Below are 12,265 nucleotides of genomic sequence, written 5' to 3'. Positions count from 1 at the left end.
GCACCGTTTTCACCAGGTACAACAATGGAGTCCTCTGGTGATAGCGACGTGACTCAAACGCTTGTTAGTCGGAAATAGCAATGAACTGAACGAGATTAAGTGAACCGGAAATTCTCTAGCTGACAATAGTAAATATACCTTCGTTTCATTTCGTTTTGGTTTTGTTTTTCGTTTTTTAGTGCTGGGTCACCTAGGTGTTAGTTTTGGTTGTATTTGTGATAATTAAATTCGATCGTGAATGATAGTTTTATCTAGTTGTGAATGACCCGAGGTTTGTTGATGGTGAGGCTCCGACAACGACAGTGGCGGTGGTGAATTATTGAAGGTGCGAGGGATCACCTGAAGATTTGCCTCCCGTACTACTACAACTACTACTACTACTTTACTTTGTACTACTACTAACACACACATACACACACACACACCCACCCACCCACCCACCCACCCAACCACACAACCACCCACCCCCTCCACACACACACCACACACCACCTCCCTCCACTTTCCAGTCATCGTTAGTAAGTGTTTCAGAAGCTGTCAACACTGTGGTATAAACAAAGGTAACCTGGCACCCGCTGGCACCCGTTGGCACCTGTTGGCACCCGTTGGCACCTCCATAGAGTGTCCCCTACACTGCCTTGCTATGCCACAGACACCCGGCACAGTGGATCTTATTTGTTCTGGTCGGAGAATGAGTTGAGAGAGAGAGAGAGAGAGAGAGAGAGAGAGAGAGAGAGAGAGAGAGAGAGAGAGAGAGAGAGAGAGAGAGGTTAGTCGACTCCTGCACTGACAATTATTATAAGAAACCTTTGAACATGACATCACGGACGAGAAGAGAATGGAGGTGGAGGGAGGTGGGGGAGGAGGTGGAGGAGTTGGAGGTGGGGTAGGGAGGAGGTGGAGGAGTTGGAGGTGGGGTAGGAGGAGGAGGTGGAGGTGGGGTAGGAGGAGGTGGAGGAGTTGGAGGTGGGGTAGGAGGAGGAGGTGGAGGTGGAGGTGGAGGAGGAGGAGTTGGAGGAGGTGCCGCTTGAGACTGAGGATGGTGACTCCCCCTCAACCACTACCCCCACTACTACAATCACCCCCTACCACCACCCTCACTACCACAATCGTCTCTTACCACCATCCTCACCCCCTACCACCACCCTCACTACCACACAATCGTCTCTACCACCATCCTCACCCCCTACCACTACCCCCACTGCTACAATCACCCCCTACCACCACCCTCACTACCACAATCGTCTCTTACCATCATCCTCACCCCCTACCACCACCCTCACTACCACACCGTAAGTAAACAAACATTCTGGCGTCTTTAAGGAACCACAACAACAATTCCTTAGCTCGTGTGCCAACTATGACGTAACAGATGCCTGATTCTTGGCCCTCTCTCTCTTAACTGACATGACTAATAATGATACTCGCACGTGAGGGATTAATTTTATTTTACGTACGCGGCTTAAGAGTTGATAATGTTTATATCTTAGTTAGGTTAGTGTTTGGTTAGTGTTAGGTTAGGTTAGGTTAGGTTAGGTTAGGTTAGGTTAGGTTAGGTTAGTGTTTGGTTAGTGTTAGGTTAGGTTAGGTTAGGTTAGGTTAATCATCAGGTGATATAAGCTAGGCTGTTAATCCTTAAGTGATCCATTAGTTTCTACTCATTATCCCATTATGTAAATCAGAGTGTTTAGGTTTTATTATTAAAGGGTGATACTGGTGTGTGTGTGTGTGTGTGTGTGTGTGTGTGTGTGTGTGTGTGTGTGTGTGTGTGTGTGTGTGTGTGTGTTATTTGTTTATCTGTATATGTGTATGTGTTTATTTTGTCTGTATGTGTTTGTGTGTATGTGTATTATGTTTGTGTGTATTTGTCTTTGTTTGTGTGTGTGTAAATAATAATAATAATAATAATAATAATTAACGGTTTATTGAAAGAGCATGGCAGCCAGAAGATTAAAAATATACAGTTACATAATTAGGGAATGGGTCTCTTGATTGACAAATAATATTACAAGTAACATAAATGATACAAATATGATATATAATAACTAGGTGGGGAGAAGGTCATACTACAGGGCATTTCAACATAGTGACAGTGCAAAAAGTAAGATTGACTGGGAGTGAATACACTGGTTGATTACAAGTTAATGATAATATTTACAATGGTTGGGACTGGGCTGTTCTTATAGCGATCAGTAAGTGCTCGTATGGGCTGGTGTGTGTATATAGATCCTGAGGTGTGGAGTGGGACATGACTTCCTTATCTGCCCTGGGATTGGCTGGTCGTTTCTCGAAGACCAGCTCATTTAAAAACTCGGGCACCTGCTTACGTCAGCTTCTCCACACGCCCAGACCAGGAAGCCCATTGAGAAGTTAGTCTGTATCATTTCGGTGTGGTGTCAGAGTGCCCATAACTCACCTGAACCATTTTAGAATTCATTAACCTCAAAAATCATTATAGATAGAACACGTCGGTTTTATTATACTTGAAAAACTCATAAGTCTTTCTTTTATTGTGTTAGTAGACTCCCAGATGTGCACTGTGTTCTGGGTATAATATTTATGAGGTTAATAAATTTTAAAATGGATCATAATTTATGGACACACTGTACAGTATATCCTGGCATTATTTTGAAGGTGTCCGCCGTGCGCCTCGGTACACTGTTGATGGCATCTTCAGCGCCCTGGGACGGTCTCCATAACTCAAGGTTTACAGACCAGGTACCAATTCCGTCGCCATTCTCTGAACATTCTCGATTGTATTGATGTCTTCCATCTTGTGGGGGCCGCCATACTGCACTGGTGTGTTGTAAGTGTGGTCGCTCCAGGACCTTGTACAGCCATCTGACGTTTCCTACATCTGGGTGAGTGATGGTCACCTTGTTAAGTTGATCGTCCGTAGAATCAGCGTCAGTTTACTGTCAGCTATCACTCGTGGGATCGTTTTCTTCATTCTCGTTCTCCCAAGTCGAATATTTTCCTCCTTGGTGAAATATATATTATTCTGTCCTTCCTGCCGATAGTCGTCACTTTACCTCAGACCTGGATGGAAGCAGGGAGTGTTCAACCATTTCTGGAGGTGGACTTTATTCATTTAACTTTGTCTCTGGTCTTGAGCTGACTGAATATATATCGGGGCACCTTCGCCTCGTCAGCATGGCGGTGACCTTCAGAGGACGCAGCCACGAAATCAATAATATATAAAGCAGAGAGGGTCGGACCTAACACACAACCTTGCAGGATGCCTCTTAATATTACACAGCCCAAGTTCACACCAGAATCCCTTTACCGTTTTCTGTTTTGCCCAAAATAAAGATGACATCCACCGGTGTGTTTCTCCAAACATCGATGCGGGAACTTATCAGATGCCTTTAGATAAACCGTATGAGTCACAGCTCATGGTTCCTCCTTATACATCATCCTCCATACGTCCTCAGTTCAGTCAGTCAATCATGGGGGTCATCCTCAGGTCAGTCAGTCAACCAAGGGGGTCATCCTCAGGTCAGTCAGCTAATCAAGGGGGCCATGGCCATCCATTGGTCTGAGGATTGGCGGCCACAGCCCTCCACCCAAAACGTTTACGGCTCCCCTTACCTGTCCGTCCATAAATACCCCCAAGGACCTACCTGTAGTAATTAACCCACTACTTGAGTTTCAGGGGTCACTGTGTGTACTTTGTATAGCTCACCTGTGTTGAGCAAAAAGTATATTATATAGTTTCGATAAGTTTAGGTAATTCATTTATTATTATTATTATTATTATTATTATTATTATTATTATTATTATTATTATTATTATTATTATTATTATTATTATCATCATCTCCAACACCACCAAGGTCAGCACCATTACCACCATCACCGCCACTATCATCGTCACTTCTACCATCATCACCATCACCACCACCCTCACCATCATCACCGTCACCTTTATCACCACCACCCTCATCATCACCATCACCCTCCTCACCCCTATCACCATCACTGCCCTCCTCACCCCTATCACCATCACCACCCTCCTCACCCCTATCACCATCACCGCCCTCCTCACCCCTATCACCATCACCACCCTCCTCACCCCTATCACCATCATCACCCTCCTCACCCCTATCACCATCACCACCCTCCTCACCCCTATCACCATCACCATCACTCCTCACCCCATCACCACCTCCTCACCATCCATCACCATCATCACATCCTCCTCACACTATCACCATCACCACCCTCCTCACCCCTATCACCATCACCGCCCTCCTCACCCCATCACCATATCACCACCCTCCTCACCATCATCCCTCCTCAACCCCCACCATCTCCACCCTCCCACCCCTATCACCATCACCACCCTCCTCTATCACCATCATCATCCTCACCCCCTATCACCATCACCCCCTCCTCACCCTCATCACCACCCTCACCCCTATCACCATCATCACCCTCCTCACCCCTATCACCATCACCCCTATCACCATCACCCTCCCTCACCCCTATCACCATCATCACCCTCCTCACCCCTATCACCATCTCCACCCTCCTCACCCCTATCACCATCATCACCCTCCTCACCCTATCATCACCATCACCATCCTCCTCCCCCTATCACCATCACCATCCTCCTCACCCCTATCACCATCATCACCCTCCTCACCCCTATCACCATCATCACCCTCCTCACCCCTATCACCCTCCTCACCCCTATCACCATCTCCACCCTCCTCACCCCTATCACCATCTCCACCCTCCTCACCTCTATCACCATCACCGCCCTGTCAAAAGGACCTTGAGGTGTCGAACATATCTGCCCTAACAACCACAAGACTTATAACAATGTCTCACCATGAATGAGTCACACCACCTAGTACTGTTTTCCAAGTTGTCTAAATGATGGTGGTGATAGTGATGGTGGTGGTGTAGGGTGGTGATGAGGGCGATGAGGCATGGTGGTGGGGGTGGACCCTATAAGATGGTCAAGCCGTGAAGGAAACGCCCTCCGAGTCGGTTAATATACACAGGCCAGACACTCAGCTCTTCACCCACTCTAACATTTGTTTGTCTTGTTTGAATTAGTTGGAAGATTCCTTTGTTTGCCATGTCTGTGTGCGTGCACAGAGGCGCGCTAAAACGTGGATGACCTGTAGGACCAAAAACTCTGGTGTTGTGAAGAGAGTGTTGAGGGGGGCGGGAAGGTTGGATAGATCGTGGTGGACAGCGATGGTGTGGGACGGTTGGTGGGGAGGGTGGATCAGCTGAGACTGAGTAGGTGGTCGTGGTGGTGAGTGAGGGTGTGTGTGAGAGTGGTGTGGTGGTACCGTAGCTGGGTCGCCCCTCGCTCAGTTGCTTCTCAGTTGTGCTGGTCGCTAGACAGCGCGTGGATGTGTGGAGACACGGCGTCCTGACGGCTCGCCAAGCGGTATTGGATTTACGTACCAAAGTGATAGTGGAATTTAATGTAAACCCAAGTGTGTCTGAGACCTGTAGTAGAACCAATATACAAACAGGTGTGTATCTCGAGTCACCTAATTAAGACAAATCTTGTTATTGAATGAAACAGAAAGGATAATTGAAGAGCATTTGTCAGTGACGATTGTTGGACACAGGGATAGAGCTGAACGGACTGTAGTGGAGACCCCTCTTGCTCCCTGAATGAATACACCCAACTACAGCTACCGCGCCACACATACCTGGGCACAACACACCGTTAAGTGAAAGTTTTGACCGGAAAGTCAGTGAGTTTGCAGACAGTTCATATTGAAAGACACTGCAACAGTGAAGTCACCAAGGTTTTGAGTTTGCCAGTGATTCCAGCTAAGGGTATATCTTTCTTTAAGGTTTTATTACCCTGTGTACTGTGATAGTTGGTGGATCTGTGAGGTAATCGTGCGTGGAAAGGATTCTGTAAAGCGAGGCACCATCACTGAAACAACACGTGTGGAGCCTGCAACCCCTCCAGTAAGTTATAGTCTCAGTATTCACAGTACAGTATATGAATAGAGGTCTTGTTTACACCATGTACATAACAGCGATCTCTGTCAAGAAGAAATTTTAGTTTTTGTTTTACATTTTCATGTTGATATTATCACAAGGATCACATAACCATTACCCGCACAGTTCTGATCCGGGGATTAAATGTACCTTATTAGGGCAATGTTATTTTTAGCCATTATGTTTCACGTTATCGCGGGACTCACCCAAGGTTCCATTTCTTATTTACTTAGCGAATATTAAAGTAAAAACCCAAATCAACTAGTTTACTTAGCGAATATTGAAGTAAAAAAACAATCAAACAGTTTATTTAGCGAATATTGGAGTAAAAAAACAATCAACTAGTTTACTTAGCGAATATTGAAGTAAAAAAAACAATCAAACAGTTTACTTAGCGAATATTGAAGTAAAAAAAACAATCAAACAGTTTACTTAGCGAATATTGAAGTAAAAAAAACAATGAAATGGAAGAAAAGTTGGCCAATCTTATTACGCCTCCCAGCTCGAACTTTTAAAACAGTTATACTCAAAATATTTTCCAGCATTGGTTGTCGTTGGCAGCTCTGTTGTACAATGGGTTTGAGCTTTATGGATTTGACCTTCCTCGGTGTTGGTCATCACTGGAGGGAATTCTTCATATAAAAGATGCGCTTATGGTGTAATATATGTGTGTGTGTGTACAGTGTTCTCAACATTGAACGTACATTATAATAATTGTTCATAACTGGAATATGTATTAATTCTGGGTAAAGATTGTACTTATCAATAGTGAACGTATTTTATGTGTATTTAATGTGTACGTGAGGCTATTAAGGTTATTTATTTAATGACATCGAAAAGAAGAAAAAAAACATTCAATGTAATTAAGAGTTTCTAGATCTGCCAATTAAGTATGAGGGACGCTTAATGACGACGCTAGTGTGAGGGAATAGAGCAATATGAAGGGGCAGCGTCGCGTGGTGTGGCAATAAAGGTAACTGTTATGACGGGCCACGGACGTTGTGTTGTGTACCCTCATCCTCAAGTTTATATTGGCTGGTTCTTACTGACCTCATCACCACCTGTCAGCTTACTCCCGGTCGACTGTCACTTCACTGTTGCCAGGTGCTGGGGGGCATGTACAGCCTCTTCCACTGTCTCCGAACAGGTGGCGGTGTTGGTCTACTCACTTGTGACTTCGCGAAATACAGCGAAATGTCGAGTTGTTGGAATAAAGGAATCAAGAGTTCTTTGTACGGCTATTGGATTAAGTGTTGTGGTGATTCGTGGAGTAAAGACCGTGGTATATTGGTCAGCCTTGAAGGATGGTAATAAGGCCATTGGTGTGACGCGTTAACTGTACAGCTCTTGGTGAGTCAGCAACACCCGCGGCTGCCGTGTGAATGGCCCCGGCTGATCTCTCTCTCTCTCTCTCTCTCTCTCCTATATGGAACAAGATAACTTAACCTTTGTCGTTTGTCAACATCGACAAGTGTGTGTGTGTAGTGTTGTTCATTTTGCTGGCTAAATAGTGACGGCCATTCGCATCAGTAGTTACTTTTCGTACAAGTTTGGGATATCGTAATGAGTTCAATGGATGTTAACCCGTTGATTAAGACATCTTAACCCTTCTAAGACGGTGAATTTAACCCCTTGAGTACAATTGTCATATGGTTTTAAAAGGTTGTGATCGTCAAAGGATTATGAAGTGGTCGTACCTTAAGGGACATTCATGTTTAATTAGTCTTGACAGTTGGTACACTTACTCCTCTGTTAAGTCCCCATCAGAGAGAGAAGTGTCTGTGTTTGAGAACATTTGTGTAATAGAGAGAGCTGGTGGCAGGAGGCTGGTATGTTGGGTGGAACCTTGACAGCATTCAGGCCAGTGTTGTGAAGAGCCTGGCTGGCCAGCATGAGGGCCAGGCGGTCACTACACACTGGCCAGCATGAGGGCCAAACATCACAACACACTGGCCACCATGAGGGCCAGACATCACAACACTGACCAACATGAGAGCCAAACATCACTACACACTGGCCAGCATGAGGGCCAAACGTCACAACACAATGGTCAGTGCTAATACAGAAAGTGAGCTTGGAGAAGTGGCTGTCTGGTCTGGCCTCACGCAACCTCCAGCTGAAAATGTCACACACACACACACACACACGCAGTTGGGGGCCTTGGAGAGCGAGGGAGGCTTCAGGAACCGTGTTAGCATCAAGGAAGACGTTTATGAGGACCCGCCAAGATTTCCTAAGTCTCCCCCGTTTGTTGTGAAGAGAGTAAAAGGTAAGGGGGCGTGTAATGCAGCAGCTTGTACACATTTTTCCTCTAGGTGGTGTTTGGGCGATCTGTTTGTGTGTTTGTACTCTATAGAAGGAACATCAATACGGTCTGTTTGTTTACCAGTTGGGAGATAGAACACATACCATTTCAACACTCGTCTACGAAACACAAGGTAAAGTTTCTTCACCTTGTAAGTGTAGGAAGTGCAAGCGACGCATTCCCACATTTCTGTCCTTGAATGTTTTTTATTATGTTTTTAAACCGCGGAAGGAGAACGGTTGAATGCTGTCAGTTTGTGTTTATTTTAACTTTGTGAGAAATATTAGAAAATTACCTCACGTGTCAGTTATATTCTCACATCGCTTTTTTTTATTTATTTTTTTTTACCAACACAAAATATTCCTCTCGACTGATGTCTTTGTTGTTCTTGTAAAAAAAAATGCTACTTTGATTCTCTTAAGGGAATATTGTTCTGAGGGAGCCTTAAATTCCCTTCTTCTTACTTCTTTTATTTCATTCAAGCAACAAAAACAACAAAGACTTTTCCTCTCCTATATAACCCAAGCTACACACAGACTCAGGTGATGGAGGGTCAAACACACACACACACACACACACACACACACACACACACACACACACGGACTCCACTGTACGACACCAGGACGATTAGACTCGAACCGTACGGCATTTCAATATTTTGTTTACTTTTGTTTTGTACTCACATATTATACAACACGTGAAGATTAAGCACCCCAGTTTATTTTACCGGAATTAAGCACCCCAGTTTATTTTACCGGAATTAAGCACCCCAGTTTATTTTACCGGGATGGTTAAGCACGTTAACCTAACCTAATACCCACAGGTTGCGTTAGGGTATTTTAACATAAGATGAAATAAACTGAGGTGCTTAATCATCCAGGTAAAATAAACTCGGGTCCTCACGTGAACCTTAATTAGTGACATAAATATTTAACCCATTGCAACATTAGTTTCTTCCGAGTGTTTCCCTGTCTTGTGTTGATGTGTTATTGTTAGCAGTAAACCCCTAGACAGGACAAGCCTTTATTTGTTGAGATCATCACACTTGACTGTAGCAATCATCGTCCCCCTTCCACACGCCCTCGTCACACCAGTTCTCTCTCACACGCCCATCCTTAAATTGTGTGTGTGTGTGTGTGTTAATTCCATAAAAAAATAACTTGAATTATTAACCTCTATACATTAAGAATATTTCAGAACCACTTGAAGAATCTCCGCCCCAGGTGATCAGGTTAGGTTAGGTTAGCATTAGGGTTTACTAATCTTTAGGTGAATTAAGCTGGGGTTAGATTATCGTTAGGGTGGTTAATCTTCGGGGATCGTATCCTAGAATTTTAGAATACGGGTCACCTTCCACCTTAGTCTCTATTGTCACCACTAAATTGTTTATTCATAACTTTAAGCACCACCTAAAGAATCGCCACCTTAGTTTATTTCACCTGGGGAGGTTAATTAGGTGAAATAATCTAGGGTGATCCGTCAGTGTAAGTCATCCTCACCTGACAGTATAGTAGTGTTCACAGGATGTCTCACCTCCGGGTTCTGTTCCTTCCATGGCCGTCATTCAGTGTCATCTCTTTCCTTACGCCGCTGTTATCCTAAGAGCTGAGGTCCTGTTGGGGTTCTGGCCTCCCTCTACCTCACCTCATATGCTCCACTCCTCGCCTTCGTTCTCCTCCCTTCCCCTCGCATCATTTATTCCTTGCCTCACGTAACAGTGGATGTCTCTCCCTCTACACACGTCTTTCCTTCTATATTTAGCTGGTAGTTCATCAGCTTTAGGTATACAAACAAGCTCCCCCCTCCCCCCCTGTAATATCCTCGTGTTAATATTTCCATTCTATAAAGTACTAGTGAGGTGTGTGTGACGAGGATGTACTGTTGTGTATCGCTGCTACTTGAAGGGAAAACAGAAAACAAACATACTCAACCTCCTGTTTGTTTTTGCCTATAAAGTACATTACTAGTACTTTATGGTGCAGGTGAGGGCTAGTTTATTGTGTACCCCATACTTATCCTGTAAGCTGTAGCACAAAAGGGATTACAGAGGTCACAATGGGTGTCTTTAACAGTTGCCAGTGGGTAGGATATTGTGGTACTGAATGTTACTGAGTATTTTTAGTACTACACAGGAGGTGACTTAGGTACTAGGTGTAAAAGGTGAACAGGGATGATATACACCACATCAGTTAACATCCCTATAAGAGCTAAAGTCCTGTGCCTCCCTCCATCATGCCTTACCTCTGGGTCAAACTGTTTATCTTATTTCACTTCGTTTATGTTTAATTGCCAAAGAGAAACTGTTAAGATTAAGAGTCAGGCAGTTAAATCTGACAGTTTTGACCTTTATATCATCAGTGTTTGACGTTAAGGGACTGCCCGCTAAATATCGCCAGTGTCGACGCTCACTACGTAATATCAGGTGTAAATGTAGGTAAGGTAAGACTCGACCCCTGGATTAAGGTCAGCCTCGAGCAACTGCCGTGAGGAGGAGTGTTGGGAGTATGTATTGTAAGATGTTGATAGTACGGTAACCATGACAACCACTAAAGCGTAAACAACCACAACAACATTAGATACACTGGATCACCTCAAGAATATCCACCCCAGCTTATTTCACCTGAATATCCACCCCAGCTTATTTCACCTAAGGCTAAACCAACTTAACGCTACATGGGGGTGAGGTTAGGTTAATGTTAGGGTGGTTAATCTTAAAGTGAAATAAGCTGGGGTGGATATTCTTCAGGTGATACTGTACTTAATATTAAAGTGACTAGAAATACAATAATATAAAAGTACAAATATATATACACAGCGACGATGAGTACAAAGTAATAGTGTTTATTGAGCTGTAGATTTTAATTAATATTGTTACATTCACTGTCTGAGAACTTACCCCCCCCCAGAACTATCTTTCACCCCCCCCCCCAAGCTATCAAGTGTCTATGCAAACTACCACTGCTAGGCGGTCCTAACCCTCAAATTTAGAAAGGAAACTTAGGTCGTTACTGAGCTGAAAAGCTGTAATTGTCAATTTCGAAAGAGCTAGACCCCCAGAGTGCCATTGGGGGTGCCGCTGCTTCTGATACTCTACTGCCGAAATCAATGAACATAAAATCTGTCTCCGAGAACTAGAGTAAGGGAAGGCAGAATAGTTCTCCTGAGGGAATAGTTGTTAGGTGAGGTTAGATCAGGTGAAATAAGCGTATCCCCCTCCCCCCCTATGGTGATTATTTATTCCTTAAGTTCTGCCCGACTCAATGGTTTATCCCCCTGAGGACAGTCTGTGTTTAAGAGCAGCTGTCTTGATTGGCTAATACCGTATTCTCTCCACTGTGTTGCCAATTTCCTCTCGACGGTTCGGACCAGTTAACCTCATCTTACCGAAAACCTTAATTGATTCGGTCGTGTTTAATTAAATTCGCTTACATTTGGCTATCCTCTCCTCCTCCTCCTAACCTTTGAATTAAAAACTGGCAGTGCACACTCACCATCAGTTCGCCCCGTGTGCTTCATTAAAACGTAACAAATAATCAGTGAAAGTGTATTAATGGCGCCATAAAGTACAGTAAATTTGTCGTGCACACCGAGGCCTTGGTTTGGAATTCTCTCTTAATTGTAAATTCTCCACATGGCATTGGCCGTCACCGATTGATTATCCATATCTGCATATTGGAACTTAGGCTTAATGCATATACGGTAAAGTTTAAACCTTTTGAAATGATTGGGGCCACTGTGACCCCCCCCCCCCCAGCAGGGCCTCCCTCGGTATATTTATCAACACACACGCCAATAGCAACACTGTCGTCATGTTGATAGTTAAGGACACACACACGCCAATAGCAACACTGTCGTCATGTTGATAGTTAGGGACACACACGCCAATAGGGATTATTGACCTACATTGACGGGGTCGGTGAGGGCGATACCTAGCTGTGAGGTGACTGACAGATTGTAAATTACTGTGGAGGGGGG

The 12,265-nt window shown here is 44.3% G+C and overlaps 1 protein-coding gene across 10 annotated transcripts in view; it reads left to right on the top strand.

The window, feature by feature from the left end:
• Window positions 1-5,303: 5,303 nt before the first annotated feature.
• Window positions 5,304-12,265, top strand: part of LOC121873532 (protein draper-like) — a 125,030-nt gene continuing 118,068 nt past the window's right edge. For 5 of the 10 annotated variants that reach the window (XM_042377143.1, XM_042377140.1, XM_042377142.1 and 2 more), the window contains exon 1: window positions 5,306-5,949. The gene's annotated coding sequence lies outside the window, so the exon portion shown is untranslated. Of the gene's footprint in view, window positions 5,950-12,265 lie in introns of all 10 variants that reach the window. The other 5 variants (XR_006090261.1, XM_042377146.1, XM_042377144.1 and 2 more) reach the window with 3 other exon arrangements.

Source organism: Homarus americanus, unplaced genomic scaffold, assembly GCF_018991925.1.
Source record: "Homarus americanus isolate GMGI-L3 unplaced genomic scaffold, GMGI_Hamer_2.0 scaffold30858, whole genome shotgun sequence".
Lineage (NCBI taxonomy): Eukaryota > Metazoa > Arthropoda > Malacostraca > Decapoda > Nephropidae > Homarus > Homarus americanus.
The sequence above is the reverse complement of the archived record's forward strand: the minus strand, read 5'-3'. Positions and strand labels throughout refer to the sequence as shown.